Here is a 17962-nt window from a genome sequence, read left to right on the forward strand (position 1 = left end):
ACGTACAGACCAAACGCGACTTCCGCGAGCGACACGACTGATTTGCATAGAAAGTCAATGGGGTTGACGACTGGGGTGTGCAACGCTAGAAGATTTGAGCTACATACGGCGACTCCGGCTACTCAAGACGACACAACTGGGGTACAGCGACAGTCGCAGAAGTTCACCACCTGCGGAGCGTTGACCAATCAGAGACCAGATCCGCGAGTGACGTGTCCCGGCGGAGGAGAAGCAAATCGCTGCGGTTGTTTACAAGCAGACTTTCCGCCGTCCTGAGAGTGGCTCAAATCGTGCATTTTTTAATTTCCACCAGAACATAAATAGGAAGAATCTTGTCCGGAGGGAAAGTTCGCCACCGTTCTGTGGCGTTCCTGGTGAGTTGAGACCTTTATTTACGTAAGCTTACTTAAGTTATGTTCGCCTAAACGCAATGTCCACCGAGTTTACGTGGCGAATGCACCGCTGCGACTGTAGAAACTACGTATGTATGGCGACGGGATAAATAAGTACTGTTTCTGATTTAATTTAATTCAGATGAGACGTCCTGAAGGGTCTGTTTATATGAGGGGAGGATGGTGACCGAGGAGCGGAGTGGTCAGCGGCATCTACTGTAGTGCCGTGAAGTGACCGTTCTTCTCCGTCCTCTCTCTTCTGGAGCCCTCCATCTCCAAGAGAGACCTCAGCCAACATGACTGGAGAGGCACCATCAAGGTAGCAGGTAGGTTTGCACGTTCATTTAGTGGGGACATTCTGAATACTAGATTAACATATAAATATAAAAATGTATGTAGCTTTCTGTATTGCTTTTTTCTGAATAGCTAGTACAATAATGTAATCACACCATGCTATCATTAAGGAGAGGAGGAGGATGGATCCACTCATGATGTTGGTGATGATGAGGAGGAGGATGGACCTTCCTCCCTCTTCACCTGGTGCTGCTGCGTCTCCTCCACCTGCCACTGGCCCCTCCTCATCCACTGCTGCTCCTGATGTATGTAGAAATAGCATTTTCTAGCATTATGCTATTTTTTTTAATTAAATGTTATTGTTCTACATCATTCACTGTCATAGTGACATGACTTGCTTTAGGTTAACTATTGCTGTCCTATACAGATCTTATTTATTAGTACTCATCACTACGGCATGTAATTGAACTCAACTTTCATTATGTGCAGGACACCGAAGGAAGAGACCTACAGAGGAAGGTGTCCCCCGATGCTGATGCTGAGCTCAAACATCTACTAATGAACTCCCTCCACAAACCCAGCTCAGAAGAAGGGACAGTTTTCAAGGTCCTCGTTCCTTCCAGGTTCCACATAAATTTAAAATGTACATGCTACTTTACCAAGCAAAACAACAGCTGACTGAAATCATTTGGACCCTTCATTTATTTTCTTTGTAGCCACAGTTTCATTAAAGAACCGGATGCCGCCCCACTTCCTGCGCCTCTCTTGACCCTCGTCCCTCTGAGGAAGATCCTTCAAAACACACCTACGTAGTTCACGTCAAGTTTGACTGTGATTCTGTGTGTATTGAATGAGTATAAATGAATGAGTTACTTTATTTTTGCAAATAAAGTGTTTGACAATGAACATTTCTTTTTGTGAAAAATGGATTCACAGAAAAAAATAAAATCAAAAGCACTTTGCAAAATGTCAACAAATTGAGTTGAACACAGCTTTGTTTTATTGCAGAGATGAAATATATATGCAAGAACCTATGCTTTGTTAAAATAGGTGGCTGACTCTTGAATGAGCAATTGTGTTGCACTGATAACTGTTTGTTCACAAAGGAGAAGCCTCATCTGCGACACAAACATATGTGGTCTGTGGCCGTGGTCCTCTGGTCAGCTCCTGGAAGTGGACGGTCTCACCAACACTGAAGCAGTTGGTGATGAGTCTCCTGTTACCGAAGATCTGCAAAATATAAACCATACATGGATATGTAAACATATATATGTTGGTGATAATTTAACAAAGTATATATCAACCATACAACAGTGCATCGACCTCACAGGATAAATTGTTTCATCACAATGCATTTAACTGTTGCATTCATTGATTACCACAAAGTGGCGCTCACTGAAAAGACATTAGTGTACAAATTATTGACGATGACAGATTATATATCTCCGAAAATTACTTCAAGCAAACAGCAGATACGACCGCAGAGTTCATGAACTGATGACAGTTCAGAAAGACTTGGACACAAGTCGCCGTACATAACTACACATCGAGGTGCTGACCGAAGACAGACGTTCACCAGAGGACAGACCGCGGTACTTGGTGTCCTGTATTCGGCCGCTGATCCGGACCAACAGGTCGTCCAACTCGCGGCGGTTCCGCCTGAAGTACCGCACGAAGCGGCCGTATCCCGGTGACGCTGCTGGAGGAGGAAGTTAAATTCACCAGTGTGAGCGGCTCTGGCCAATGCTACGAAACGAGAGACATCTCTTTTTCCACGTTTTCAATTAATAAGTAGCGATAGTTTGAGCACTGGCTCCGCCATCTTCAATCCACCGTCCACAACAACTTGAGACCACGCCCCCCGGCGACTGACCTACTTTCGATCCGGCAGGTGGCGACGAATGACGACCTGAGCAAGCTACCTGCTGCTGACGACTGGCGCTACAGCGCCTGAAATGTCGCGTTCGGTGTGTACGTACCTTAATGGCCAGAAACTTCCACCCATGGGTATTTTTAACAGGAATACCTTGCCAAAAGAAAACTTTCCAGCCGTCATCATCAACCCTAACCTGAAGGGATGGATGAAGAAACGACATGTTAACCAGGTTTTTCAACGTTGCAAAACCGGGACACAAATTCGGGGCTTGCTGTCAATCTGGCAGGATTGACTGAAGAACTCTAGCCACTTGATATTGGTGCCAACAGGGCATTCAAAGCTGGAATGAGAACTGTGTGGGAACAGTGGATGATAGAAGACGAACACACGTTCACCAAGACAGGAAGACAATGCAGAACAACATACGCCTCTATCTGCCAGTGGATCGTAAATGCCTGGGTTGATATACCAGTCTCAACTGATAGCGACCTTGACTCGGACCAGACGGAGCTGGGCATGTTGGATGCTGTATTCGCCCTACTGTTCAATTTGGACACTGAAGAAGAAGAATTCCAGTGGCGGTAAGTTATTGGGTTATTGTTATATTGTTATTGCTAAGAAGTAGGAGTCGCAGGTCAAGTTCTGTGTGTCGTTTATTCAGTCTTCACAACAAAGATTCCCCAGTGTGTCGCATACAGCCTCAATTTAATGAGTCACACCTGTGTGTCCCTACCCATCATCCCACTGTGTGAGAGACCCCACCCCCCCACTCGCTACACCGATATATGAAATCAATTTTAAAATAGGCCATTCATTCAAGGTGCGTCTTATAATCCGATGCACCTTATAGTGTGGAAAATACGGTAACCTTCAGTGTAACCAGTGATTCTTCTGTCGCCTCTGGGACTCTGCACCTGCTGGCACTCTACGTTGTGTCTGTTTGGATGCGTGTGCAGGGTGGAGAGAAAAGACACTGGCCAGCGTTCGAAGATTCTGTATTTTTTTGAAACACGACTCACATTAGTCCACCACAACCACAAACAAACACATGGACAACCAATCTTTCATTTAGGAAGCAAAAATGAAACACTATTGTTTGACTTCATGAGAAGAATATTTACTCAGTGCATGCCACACATTTCATCACAACTTTTCTCGTCTGTATTGCTCAAGAAAGATGTCTCCAAGCAGCCGTGATCGTATAGTGGTTAGTACTCTGCGTTGTGGCCGCAGCAACCCCGGTTCGAATCCGGGTCACGGCACTCTGCTTTGCTTGTTTTTCATTCAAATTTGCAGGTGCAGGTTTTTTTGTCAAACCGATCAGAAGCACACAGTTGAATCAATGGGGTTAGTTGGATGCTGCTTGTTTGGTTGGAACAAATAGCTGCACCCACACGGCCCTTTAGGTATTTAGTTTGACGCCCCAGATGAAATATGAATTAGTGTCAGTAGAACAGAGAGAGCTGCTGACTTCCATGAAGATTTGAACTGACAGAATGAATGGTCATCAATAGCCAGATATTTAAGATATTTTGGGTGCTTGTGTCTACATTTCCGTGGCGTTTTTTGTTCAGTTATTTTAACTTAGGTATTTAGTTTTTCTTAACTATCCTCTGGTGAGGAATTGCTGAAACTGCATGTGATACAAATTCTGATTAGATTGAGGATTGTTGATGGAAATGCTCGCCCATGAACTGGCTACTTTTTTTCTCTCTTATGTCATTTGAATCTGAATATATCAACACCGTATTTGTCAAGGGGGAAAGAAATGTAAGTGACAGATTTTTAAAAAATCCTCAGAAGCAGTTAAAGAGAGGAAGAATGTCTGTCTTAAGTGGGATTCGAACCCACGCCTTCATTCAGAGACCAGAAGTCCCATGGTTAGGAAGGTTTATCACCTTGAGTCTGGCGCCTTCGACCACTCGGCCATCCTGACAACTGACCTTCACAGTCTTGTCAGCAGATTCATAGAAACTGGTATAACCAGTTAATGCAAAGTTCAGCGATCACAGCTTTGAGCAAATTTTTTTCCTGTTTATATTGATGATTGAAATCATATTTTGCTCTTTCCATCTGACTTTTGTGTGCAAAGTAATTAATGTACATTTAACTCTCAAATGATGATTTTGTTTTTGCAACACAAACCTTTTGACGAATGAAAGCAACATCTTTGTGGTGTTACAGTGTGTGAATATAAAAGTAGTGGCCTCATCACTACATTTAAGTTTACAAATAGAAAAGGTTTATTTCTATCCATTATTACACAGCATCACCAGGTGTCACTGGTTTATCGAGGATAAAACTACTTTGAGAACAAATTACATTTGAGCATTGCAGTGCAGTTTACACGCTCCATCCACAGCTCCTTTTGGGATTCAGTTTGACACCTGCGTATTACAGGTATCAAGTGGGTCCACATTGACACAATGGGTAGAAAAGGTGTTGAATTCAACTGCCAGTATTCATGTGGAAACCAGTCTCACATACTCCAGTACTTCATCTGTGATGTTCATTCTCACCTTCCTCATGCATCTATAGGGTCATTTGCATTCAGACGCCTCCAACAGATCATGTACGGTAGCAAAAGTCCCTATAAGAATGGGTAAATTCATTTTATATTTCCTTGCATGTTTTATATCCATGATAAAAAAAGGTCATTGTTGGGGTTGAACCCATGACCACAATGTTATTTGCAACCCTCATTTTGACTGGAGACATTCTGCAGACCTGTCGAATGAAGAACCACATATTGGATGGGACTTAAGGACCACAGTGAGGTGAAGAAAAACGGAGAGCCGTGCCCCGGATTCAAACCGGGGTTGCTGTGGCCACAACACAGAGTACTAACATCGACACGATCACAGCTGCTTGGAAACATCTTTCTTGAGCAATACAGACAAAAAAAGTTGTGATGAAATGTGTGGCATGCACTGTGCTAATATTCTTCTCGTGGAGTCAAACAATAGTGTTTCATTTCTGCATCATGAATGAAAGATTGGTTGACCATATGTTTGTTTGCTGTTGTGGTGGTTTGAAAAGTAAAAAGTCAAGTCATCATCTTCGAGTCCTCGCCACCCTGCAAATATACTGGTGTTTTGGAAGGATGATTCATACATTCAATCCATTTGAAGTGGCGTTATGAAGGGGGTATCTGAAGCTTCAGAAAACCTTTTTTTGCTCATCTTGACTGGAGACGATGTGCCTGATAAAAGCATCGCCTGAACAGGGACTTGAACCTTGGACCCTCAGATTAAAAGTTTGATGCTCTACCGACTGAGCTATCCAGGATCTTAACATGGTTTGTGGTGTGGAAGCAGGGGATGTTGCGCATCATCGGTTCAACGCACGTATTGAAGGAATGAAATACTGCTTCTCCATCATCAGTGAACCTCAATGTGGTCTTTCTCTTCTTCTTTGGCTCAGAATTTGAGTCTCAGATTCGCAGCAAAGGTTTGAATCAGGTCAACCGGACTAGTAACAGTCAAAGAAAACGTTTCGCCTCCTATCCAGAAGGCTTCGTCAGTTCTCACAGTTTCATACAAGGCCACACCACCCAGCTGTTGGTTCAGATATGTGGATGACACCTGGGTCCTAATCTAAAAGGATGAAGCGGAACCCTTCACACAACACATCAACTTGGTAGACGGACACATCAAATTCACCCGAGAAGATGTGGAAAACAACAGACTACCTTTTCTGGACTGTGCTGTAAACACTGAAGCAGACAGAAGCCTGAACATCGAAGTGTACAGGAAACCAACACACGCCGACCAATACCTCCAGTTTGACTCTCACTAGAACAAAAACTTGGAGTCATCAGAACTTTGAGACATCGAGCCCAAAACATCCCCAGCTCACCTAGGGGGAGAGAGAAGGAGGAGATTCACATCAGGAATGACCAAAACATCAAAAGGGAACACAAAGGACAAAGAAAACAATGTCCAGCGCCGTAACAGCATAGTTATTCCCTATGAGCCAGAAAAGGAGCAATGTGGTTTATCCAGTCCAGTGCAGCCAAGAGTCCCAGACCTTTACATTGGAGAAACTAAACAACCTCTCCACAAATGAATGGCCCAACACAGGAGAGCCAAGACTCAGCAGGCCATTTACATCTAGAGGAAAAGAAACACTTTGAAGTTTGAAGACAGCAATGTCTGCATTTTGGCAAAAGAAGACCAGTGGTTTGAAAGAGGAGTAAAAGAGGCAACCAAGACAGAGACTGAGACACCATCTTTCGTCCTCATACAATGCTGTCCTGAACACCCTCACCAGGCAGATTTAGCCAGCCATTGATCTAGACCTGGACAGGTCCTTCACAGCTGTACAGTGTGGTATCAACATCTGAATAGCCCCAATTGCCACCTGGGCTACATTCAGCGTTTGCATTAATGGCCCATCAATACCCATCCTCAATGGGCAGGGAGCCATTAATATTAATTAATAATGCTGACTCTTGTCACCCATCACATTGGACTGGCTCCACCCCTGTCCATCAACATCTTGTCCCATTCAGATGGTCTGATATAAGCCTGAACTCCAACCCAGCTCAGTAGAACTGACGAAGCCTCCTGGATGGAAGGCCAAAGGTTTTCTTTGACAATTACTAGTCCGGTTGATCCTGATTCAAACCTTTGCAGCGTGATGACCTGGATAACTGAGCACTCTCACAAACCACCTCAGATTCTTCATTCCTCAGAGCGTTGTCTCTTCATTTCCAAAACACCAGTATAACAGCTCTCCTCGTGTCTGAAACACACCTGTGTCATAGCAGGCCAGTTAGCTCAAAAGCTGATGATGCATCTTATCATCTGATGTGCCTTATATATGGATCAACCGAGGCAACAACGGTAAGAACGGTAAAGAGGAAATCCACTCCCACATCCTCATCATCAAATGTCCCCTTTTGCCTGAAACAGACACGATGACTGTGAGTCTTCCTCCCCATCTCATGTGTTGTTCTTCATAATCAATTGGACAGGTCTGCAGAATGACTCCAGTCAAGATGACAGTTGCTAATAAGGCTAAGGTCATTGGTTCAACCACGATACGAACCAATTTCTTATCATGCCAGAGAGGAAAAAAAAACATCACACCTTCAATGGATTGTTGTTATCGAACATGATCCATTAAAGGGGTCTGAATGCAAATGACCCTGTACGTGCATGAGAATGAACAGCACAGATTATGTACAACTGGTGTCCACATGAATACAGTTTTGTCTAGATTCACACACATTCTCAATTGTATCATTGCAGTTGAATTCAAAGCCTTTGTTTCCCCTTCAGGGATTGAGTTTGAGAGCCCAGCTGAAACACAATTTAGTATCCATAACACAGTGTACGTCCCTGGGTGGGCTCGAACCACCAACCTTTCGGTTAACAGCCGAACACGCTAACCTATTGCGCCACAGAGATATGAAACAGCAACGTAACATCTGGATCAAACGTTTGTAAACATGTCCCATACGGTCGAGCCCTCAGGCCACCATTGACTCCCAGTGTGGGAAACTGACCATCATTTTGGTCAGTTGCTCTCTATTGATACCTATCGATTGATTGATCAAATCCATTGCAGGAACCTCATCATGCTAAAGTTGAAAGATCATTCTGGAACAAGCCCATTCACTAGTGTGATATAGGGCAGTATGGTTACAGAGGGTGCACAGAAACTAAAACTCTAAAAGGAGTCCCTCAGATGGGGCTCATCTGGGTTTCGTACCTGGCACCTCGCGCACCCCAGGTCACCTGCTGAGACTTTCACTCAATGTCTCCTAATGTGGTATTGAGAAAGGAAACATCTGGCTCAGTGAACAGTATAAAAACAGTCCACTTACTCAAGGTTACTCGATACTTGATACATGGATATTATGTTGTTAAGTGTTTGTCACTGAGAGTTTATTTCTGAAATAGACAGTCAGTCAATTCCAAGACTCCTGCCCCGTCTGTGACGTGGCTTGACAGCTGTGTTGGTGAGATATTTCATTTGATCTTTTTTTTCATTCAAGTTTCAGTTTCCTCTTTCCACAGGCTGTGATCAAATAGGGTCTATACCTGTGTGGGTTTGAACCACCAACCTAACAATTCATATTCTTTTTTCAAGATTTCAAGATGGTTCAAGAAATCCTCTAATTTTGGAACTTTTCTCACTTCGGTGGCCCGGCTAGCTCAGTCGGTAGAGCATGAGATTCTTAATCTCAGGGTCGTGGGTTCGAGCCCCACGTTGGGCGCGGTATTTTATCTGCCTCTAATCTGGGTGGTCTACATCCTTGTGTCCACACGATGCACCGACTGCAGAGGCAAATCTTCCCTTCTCTGTGTGATGTTTGTGTCTCTGTCACACAAACACAGAACTCCAGCGCAAATCAATGTAGTACATATACCAGGACTGTAGGGACGCTGTAATGCTCTCGCACAACGCATGTCCAAATCAGGCTCCTGTGGTAAATATTAGCACTGCAGCATAAACAAATGGACCAATGAGAGACATTGCTGTTTACAGACGACACAGTTGATCTTTCATTGGACTCGACAATGAACTACAGGTGGTCAGAGGCACGAGAGCGTGGCCGTGTGTTTCCAGTGTTTTTAGCAGCTCTGTGGTCACCTGCTTCATGCTTCAGACTGCTGAGCTGCCTCTTGTGATTCTCTGCAATGGGCCACCAGGAGAGTCAGATGTCAGATGTGGCAGTGAAATGAGGGGTGAAAGCGGATTATAGTCACAGCGGTGCATGGAAGCTAAAGTTGAGAGATTCATCTCAAACAAGAGCCACCGATTAGTGGTCAGGCCACGAAATGGCAGCATTTGACTGTAACACAGAACTTCCACCCAATATTGAGGGGCTCATGCTGGAACTCGGGAAGATAAACATGGTCCTTAAACAATTAGCCAGTGAAGCATCAGAATCTTGAGCATGATTTTCCTGCATGGAAGCTAGAGATCTAAAAGCATGTTTGCACAATTCCATCAGTTTCACGTAAAACTGACTGCTGGGTGGGAACTTATCGGTACAGGCAGAGGTAGAGCCTTGGAGTAGATAAAGCAATGGCGAAACCTGTTGCAGTGCATCACACATGTTCAAAGAAGTGAAGTTACATTCAGTACTACTTTTATTTTCCCCACAGGAACTGATTTTTAGCAAATCATGTTTGACTGTTGAATTATTTTTTGATTTCAAGTCACATTTGGTTTTTTCCATCTGACTTCTATTTGCTAACTACTTAATGTCCTGTACTTTTCAGGTTCAAATCATGTTTTTTTTTTGGCACAAAAAGGTTTATTTTCCACATTTTGAGATCCCAAAATCCTTTTTCCAGATGAAAGTAACATCTTTCAAACAAAGCGTTTGGACTCCAGGTACTCAGTGGCACAGTCATTCCACTGGTCAATGTACAGGACATATGGTTGGTACAGTCCTGCTGCCGTTGCTGTGTGCCTGCAGACTGGTGACATAGCAACATTAACATTAAACCACACATCCAGCACACAGACAGGTTTACACATCAGTTTTTGTGGAAAAGAAAGAAATCAAGCACTGTCAGTTGATAAGATCAGGGAACAAAGAGACACACAATAAGAACTACGGGAGGGAATTTAAAACGAGAGAACAAACAAATTATAAAACACACAGAAAGGAAATGTTGCACTGTGCCTGTTGAAGAGAAGTTGAACAAGCACACAACAAGCAGGAGGATGAGACCACTTAGCTCTCTGTTCAGCAGACAGACACACAAACATAACGCAGAGAAGGGAAGATGTGCCTCTGCAGTCGGTGCATCGTGTGGGCCCAAGAATGTAGACCACCCAGATTAGAGGGAGATAAAATACTGTGGCCAAGCGACCGTGAGATTAAGAGTCTCATGCTCTACCGACTGAGCTAGCCGGGCCACTTAGGTCAGAAAAGTTCCTAAACTAGCGGATGTCTGGACCCATCTTGAAATCCTAACACGCATGAAAGAAAATTAATTGGTAGGTTGGTAGTTCAAACCCACACAGGTATAGACCCTGTTTGCACAACTTTTCAGAAGAGCAAGGAGGTGTTTTTTGTTACTTCTCTTTTCAGTTGCAAGTTATTTTAACTAAGCTACTTAGTTATTCTTTATTATTCTCCGGTGAGGAATTGCAGTTGTGGAAGATCACAGAAACTGTGCATGATACAAATTTTGATTAGATTCAGGATTGTTGATGGAAATGCTCGCCCATAAACTGGCTACTTTTTTTCTCTCTCGTGACATTAGAATCTGTATATATCAACATTGTATTTGCAGGGGGAAATAAATGTGACAGATTTTAGAAAAGTCTTCAGCGCTTTAGAAGCAATAAAAGAGAGCAAGAATGGGAAACGTGACCTTACAATGGGGCAGAGAAAAAGGATTTGTCAGAAGTGGGATTCGAACCCACGCCTCCATTCAGAGAACAGAAGTCCCATGGTTAGGAAGGTTTATCACCTTGAGTCTGGCGCCTTAGACCACTCGGCCATCCTGACAACTGACCGACAGAAGGTCGTCAGCAGCTGCATATAAACTGGAATAACCAGTTAAACCCTTTGACCAGACGGAGTCGGGCATGTTGGATGATGTATTCGCCCGACTGTTCAATTCAGACACTGAAGAAGAATTCCAGGGATTCGTGGATGAGGAATGAACTGATAAAGTGAGCTTTTCCTGTTTCTCTTTACCACTGAACAAGGTTGGTCATATTGTGAATCCGGACACTAATGTTTGAACAACGTTGAGCTATTGGGTTATTGTTATATTGTTATTGCTTTGCACTGTTTTGAGACTTCCTATATTCCTATATATTCCTATTCCTAACTATATCTAGTGGACTCATAACGCAACCCCAGCCACGACTCTAGCTTCTATTCTATGTGCCTCATCATGTGGTACTATGGCAGGACAAAGGAGTAGGAGTCGCAGGTCAAGTTCTGTGTGTCGTTTATTCAGTCTTCACAACAAAGATTCCCCAGTGCGTGGCATACAGCCTCTATTTAATGAGTCACACCTGTGTGTCCCTACCCATCATCCCACTGGCTAAGACACCACACCCCCAAGCACCCGCTACAGTATACCGATATATGGAGTCAGTTTTAAAATAGGCCATTCATTCAAGGTGCGTCTTATAATCCGATGCACCTTATAGTGTGGAAAATACGGTAACCTTCAGTGTAACCAGTGATTCTTCTGTCGCCTCTGGGACTCTGCACCTGCTGGCACTCTACGTTGTGTCTGCTTGGATGCGTGTGCAGCGTGGAGAGAAAAGACACTGGCCAGCGTTCGAAGATTCTGTTTTTTCGAAACACGACTCGCATTAGTCCACCACAACCACAAAACAAACAACCAGTCTTTGATTTACAAAAAAAAAAATGAAACACTATTGTTTGACTTCATGAGAAGAATATTTACTCAGTGCATGCCACACATTTCATCACAACTTTTCTCGTCTGTATTGCTCAAGAAAGATGTTTCCAAGCAGCCGTATATCAAAAGCCATAAGTATATGGCTTTTGATGTAGTTTAACCAGTTTAACCAGTAATTCTTCTGTCGCCTCTGGGACTCTGCACCTGCTGTCACTCTACGTTGTGTCTGCTTGGATGCGTGTGCAGCGTGGAGAGAAATGAGACTGGACATCAAAATCCATATATTAGATATAAGATATTTTGGGTGCTTGTGTCTACATTTACCAAGGTGTTTTTTGTTCAGTTATTTTAACTTAGGTACTTAGTTTTTTTTATTATTCTTTGGTGAAGAATTGCAGTGATGGAAGATCACAGAAACTGTACGCGATACAAATTCTGATAACATTCAGGATTGTTGATGGAAATGCTCGCCCCTAAACTGGATACTTTTTTCTCTCTCTCATGTCATTTGAATCTGAATATATCAACACCATATTTGTCAAGGGGGAAAGAAATGTAAGTGACAGATTATTTAAAACTCTTCTGCGCTTTAGAAGCAATTGAAGAGAGGAAGAATTCGAACCCACGCCTCCATTCAGAGAGCAGAAGTCCCATGGTTAGGAAGGTTTATCACCTTGAGTCTGGCGCCTTCGACCGCTCGGCCATCCTGACAACTGACCTTCAGAGTCTTGTCAGCAGATTCATAGAAACTGGTATAACCAGTTAATGCAAAGTTCAGCGATCACAGCTTTGAGCAAATTTTTTTCCTCTTTATATTGATGATTGAAATCATATTTTGCTCTTTCCATCTGACTTTTGTGTGCAAAGTAACTAATGTACATTTAACTCTCAAATGATGATTTTGTTTTTGCAACACAAACCTTTTCACGAATGAAAGCAACATCTTTGTTGTGTTACGGTGTGTGAATATAAAAGTAGTGGCCTCATCACTACATTTAAGTTTACAAATAGAAAAGGTTTATTTCTATCCATTATTGCACAGCATCACCAGGTGTCACTGGTTTATCGAGGATAAAACTACTTTGAGAACAAATTACATTCGAGCATTTTATATTTCCTTGCATGTTTTATATCCATGATAAAAAAAAGGTAATTGCTGGGGTAGAACCCATGATCACAATGTTATTAGCAACCCTCATTTTGACTGGAGACATTCTGCAGACCTGTCCAATGAAGAACAACATATTGGATGGGACTGAAGGCTCACAGTGATGTGAAGAAAAGCAAAGTACCGTGACCTGATTCAAACTGGAATTTCTGCGGCCACAACGCAGAGTACTAACATCGACACGATCACAGCTGCTTGGAAACATCTTTCTTGAGCAATACAGATGAGAGAAGTTGTGATGAAATGTGTGTCATGCACTGTGCTAATATTCTTCTCGTGGAGTCAAACAGTGTTTTATTTTCTGCGTCATGAATGAAAGATTGGTTGACCATGTTTTTGTTTGCGGTTCTGGTGGTTTGAAAAGTAAAAAGTCAAGTCATAATCTTCGAGCCTTCACCCGCCGTTGTTGGTGTTTAGGAAGGAAGATTTACTCCTTTAATCCATTTGAAGTGGTGTTATGAAGATTTAGATTGGGCATGTGAAGGTTCAGAACAGCTTTTGGTGCTCATCTTGACTGGAGATGATGTGCCTGATAAAACCATCGCCTGAACAGGGACTTGAACCCTGGACCCTCAGATTAAAAGTCTGATGCTCTACCGACTGAGCTATCCAGGCTCTGTACATGCTCACTCCTTTGAAGACAGCACTGTCTGCATTTTGGCAAAAGAAGACCCCATGAGCATCATGCTGACTCTTGTCACCCATCACATTGGACTGGCTCCACCCCTGTCCATCAACATCTTGTCCCATTCAGATGGCCTGATATAAGCCTGAACTCCAACCCAGCTCAGTAGAACTGACGAAGCCTCCTGTGAGTCTTCCTCCCCATCTCATGTGTTGTTCTTCATAATCAATTGGACAGGTCTGCAGAATGACTCCAGTCAAAATGAGAGTTGCTAATAACGCCAAGGTCATTGGTTCAACCACGATATGAACCAATTTCTTATCATGCATGTATAACATACCAGAGAGGACAAAAAACATCACACCTTCAATGGATTGTTGTTATCGAACATGATCCATTAAAGGGGTCTGAATGCAAATGACCCTGTACGTGCATGAGAATGAACATCACAGATTATGTACAACTGGTGTCCACATGAATACAGTTTTGTTTAGATTCACACACATTCTCATTCTCACTCCTCCATGGACCGTCACCTTATCATGGTGGGGGGGTTTGAGTACCTCAATGATTCAGGGAGCTATATTGTGGGGAGCCTTGTGCTCCTGGTAGGATCATCCTTGACAAACAGGTCCCTGATGAGAGGTCAGACTAAGGACGGTCCAGACGACTTTATGGAGGAGGGAAAATGGATGAGGAGTACCTGGCCCGGAGGGACACCGGGGCCCACACCTGGAGCCAGGCCTGGGTGTTGGGTCCGTCAGCGAGCGCCTGGTGGCCGGGCGACCCACGTAACCCGGCCGGGCACGGCCCGAAAGAGCAGCGTGGACCGTGCTTCATCCATCCCATCGTTGCCCCATGGGCTCACCTGTGGAGGGCAATCCAGGAGTCGGGTGCGCTGTCATTTGGGTGGCAGTGGAAGGAGAGAAGGCTGGCGCAGAGGCCCTGGGCTGCATCGGTTAGCTCTGGGGACGTGGAATGTCAGTGCGGGAGATGGAGCGTTACCAGTTAGATCTGGTGGGGCTCACCTCCATGCACAGCTTGGGCTCCGGAACCCAACTCCTTGATAGGGGCTGGACTCTGTCTTTCTCGGGTGTTGCTCATGGTGTGAGGCGCCAAGGGGGAGTGGGGATACTCACAAGCCCCCGGTTGAGCGCCTGTTTGTTGGAGTTCTCTCCGATGGACCAGAGGGTCGCCTCCCTGAGGCTTAGGCTTCGGGGAGGGAAAACTCTGACTGCTGTTTGTGCGTATGCACCGAATAGCAGTTCGGAGTATCCGGCCTTCTTGGGGGTCCTGGATGGGGTCCTATGTGAGACCCCACTCGGTGACTCCATTGTCCTCCTGGGAGACTTCAATGCTCACGTGGGCAATGACGGAGAAACTTGGAGAGGCGTGATTGGGAGGAACGGTCTGCCTGATCTTAACCCGAATGGTTGTTTGTTGTTGGACTTCTGTGCTAGACATGGTTTGTCCATCACAAACACTATGTTCGAACATCGGGAGGCTCATAAGTGTACTTGGTACCAGAGCTCCCAAGGTCGTAGGTCAATGATCGATTTTGTGATCGTTCCATCTGGCCTGTGGCCACATGTTCTGGACGCTCAGGTTAGGAGAGGAGCAGAACTGTCAACTGATCACCATCTGGTGGTGAGCTGGCTCCGATGGCGGGGGAAGCCTTTAGACCGACCAGGTAAACCCAAACGGATAGTGCGGGTGAACTGGGAACGTCTGGAGGACGTCAGAAGAGCATTTAACTCACACCTCCGGGAAGCTTTTTCACGCATCCCTGTGGAGGTTGGGGACATCGACCATGAGTGGTCGGTGTTCAAAACCGCCATGGCTGAGGCTTCAGTTGCGAGTTGTGGCCTGAAGACCATCGGTGCCTCAAGGGGCGACAACCCAAGGACATCTTGGTGGATACCAGAGGTCAGGGAAGCCGTCCGACTGAAGAAGGAGTCGTATCGAGACCTAATGTCTTGTGCGACTCCTGATGGGGGTTCCGATCGATAGTCGAACCTCGGATTCAAGAGGAACAATGCGGGTTCCGTCCTGGTCGTGGAACTACGGACCAACTCTTTACTCTTGCGACCGTTCTCAAGGGTTCCTGGGAGTATGACCAACCCGTCTACATGTACTTATGTACTTTGTCGACTTGGAGAAGGCGTATGACCGGGTGCCCAGGGATCGGTTGTGGGAGGTGCTTCGGGAGTATGGGGTGAGTGGTTCTCTACTGAGGGCTGTTCAGTCTCTGTATTCCTGGGGCGGGAGTTGTGTTCGTATACTTGGTTGCAAGTCCGATGTATTTCCAGTGAGGGTTGGTCTTCGCCAGGGTTGTGCTTTGTCCCCAATCCTGTTCTTGGTCTACATGGACAGGATTTCGAGGCGCAGCTCTGGTGAGGAGGGTTTGCGGTTTGGTGGTCTGAAGATCCAGTCTCTACTCTTTGCAGATGATTTGGTTCTGATGGCTTCATCATCGCGTGACCTACAGCTCATGCTGGATCGGTTTGCGTCTGAGTGTGAAGCGGCTGGCATGAGGATCAGTACCTCTAAGTCCGAGACCATGGTTCTCAACCAGAAACGGATGGATTACTCTCTCCGGGTAGGGACTGAGATCTTGCCTCAAGTGGAGAAGTTTAAGTATCTCGGGGTGTTGTTGTCATGTGAGGGGATTAGGGATTTGGAGATTGGTCGGCGAATTGGGGCAGCAGGGGCGGTATTGCAATCCCTTTGCCGCACTGTTGTCCATAAGAGAGAGCTGAGCCAGAAAGCAAAGCTCTCTATATCCCGATCAATCTTCGTCCCGACCCTCACCTACGGTCATGAGCTTTGGGTCATGACCGAGAAAGCAAGGTCCCGGATACAAGCGGCTGAAATGGGTTTTCTCCGAAGGGTGGCAGGCGTCTCCCTTAGAGATAGGGTGAGAAGTTCTGTCACTCGGGAGAGGCTCGGAGTAGAGCCGCTGCTTCTCCACATTGAGAGGAGTCAGTTGAGGTGGTTCGGGCATCTCATCAGGATGCCCTCTGGACGCCTCCCTTTGGAGGTGTTCCAGACACGTCCAGCTGGGAGGAGACCGAGGGGTCGACCCAGGACCAGGTGGAGAGATTATATCTCTTCGCTGGCCTGGGAGCGTCTCGGGATCCCCCAGTCGGAGCTGGTGGATGTTGCTAGTTTCTATATTTAAGTTGATGCTTTTCCCAAAAAGCACGCGTCTCCTTACTGGAGGATGGCCTCTCAACATTCTCGGATAGCAGGAATGTGGACTCGCTATATAACGGACACCTCTAAGCGTCAGTCTCCAGTCAGCCTTCGCTTTTGTAAACCAGCGTTACTTCTGTGAACTCTGACTCCTTCGAAGTAAAATTTCCCTTAATCTCAAGTTCACTGATCTCTCGTCATTTTTTAAAGAAGAACAAGCAGAAATATCTAACATTTAATTGGTCCTTCGAGCCGGATCCCAACATCTTCGACTGACAAGAGGACGACGGCCAGACGCCGAAAGACTGTACAGCAAAGACAAAGACCTCCACCCCCGTTGGATTTCAAAGGAGGCCGGTGACTGCCGTCGAAGTCGAGTCTGTCGGAGTGACGGGATCCAGACCAAGGACGAACATCAGTGAACGGTGAGACAAGTGCACCAGCGTGTGTTTGCATGACGTCAGGGCCAGGTATAGGCCAGGTAGAGGGCCGCTTCGAGGTCAGGTAAAGGCCGGGTATAGGCCGGGTAAGAATAAAAACTTTGGATATGTTAATTATTCAGTACGTACCATAACCGTGGGATAGTAATACTAAGAACTAAATATTGAGGAATTTTAGCTCTGAGGTAGACGCGTACTTAAGCGTGGGAAGTAATAATCGGAATCAAAAATAGAATAAGAGTCTCATGAAGAGTGAATTCTAGTTCCGTTAGTCATGTACTATAACCATGAGGTGTGAATGTGTCAGAGTGAATGTATAGTCTTTGTACTAAAACATCAGGACTGTCGAAATCTAACAGTGATCACACACAGGTTTGGACTCAGATTCAGTAGTAGCTTTATTGACTCCCGGGACAATACTGTACTTAGTACTGACCTAAACAACTGAATGACTCTGTAGCTGAAAGCAGTCCAAAAAGTTGGAGTAAGTGCATAACTATAATTGAGTGCATGTAATATATACCTGAGTATAAATAATAAATGCAGCGCTATAATATAATATAATATAATATAAGTATTAATATTATAAATAATACATATAATAAATATAAAACCG

At 44.9% G+C, this 17962-nt stretch overlaps 6 non-coding genes across 6 annotated transcripts; 2 read left to right on the forward strand and 4 right to left on the reverse strand.

The window, feature by feature from the left end:
* The first annotated feature begins 3752 nt into the window (after nt 1-3752).
* trnah-gug (transfer RNA histidin (anticodon GUG)) lies at nt 3753-3824 on the forward strand. Its single transcript has one exon. It is a non-coding gene; the product is annotated as a tRNA-His (tRNA).
* Nucleotides 3825-5777: 1953 nt separating this feature from the next.
* trnak-uuu (transfer RNA lysine (anticodon UUU)) lies at nt 5778-5850 on the reverse strand. The gene has a single exon. It is a non-coding gene; the product is annotated as a tRNA-Lys (tRNA).
* Nucleotides 5851-7902: 2052 nt separating this feature from the next.
* Nucleotides 7903-7976, reverse strand: trnan-guu (transfer RNA asparagine (anticodon GUU)). The gene has a single exon. It is a non-coding gene; the product is annotated as a tRNA-Asn (tRNA).
* Nucleotides 7977-8715: 739 nt separating this feature from the next.
* On the forward strand, nt 8716-8788 carry trnak-cuu (transfer RNA lysine (anticodon CUU)). Its single transcript has one exon. It is a non-coding gene; the product is annotated as a tRNA-Lys (tRNA).
* A 2146-nt stretch (nt 8789-10934) lies between these two features.
* Nucleotides 10935-11044, reverse strand: trnal-caa (transfer RNA leucine (anticodon CAA)). Its single transcript has 2 exons — nt 11007-11044; nt 10935-10973 (listed from the first exon to the last, which is right to left on the reverse strand). It is a non-coding gene; the product is annotated as a tRNA-Leu (tRNA).
* A 2584-nt stretch (nt 11045-13628) lies between these two features.
* trnak-uuu (transfer RNA lysine (anticodon UUU)) lies at nt 13629-13701 on the reverse strand. Its single transcript has one exon. It is a non-coding gene; the product is annotated as a tRNA-Lys (tRNA).
* Nucleotides 13702-17962: the final 4261 nt, after the last annotated feature.

Source organism: Synchiropus splendidus, chromosome 10 (genome assembly GCF_027744825.2).
Source record: "Synchiropus splendidus isolate RoL2022-P1 chromosome 10, RoL_Sspl_1.0, whole genome shotgun sequence".
Taxonomy (NCBI): Eukaryota; Metazoa; Chordata; class Actinopteri; order Syngnathiformes; family Callionymidae; genus Synchiropus; species Synchiropus splendidus.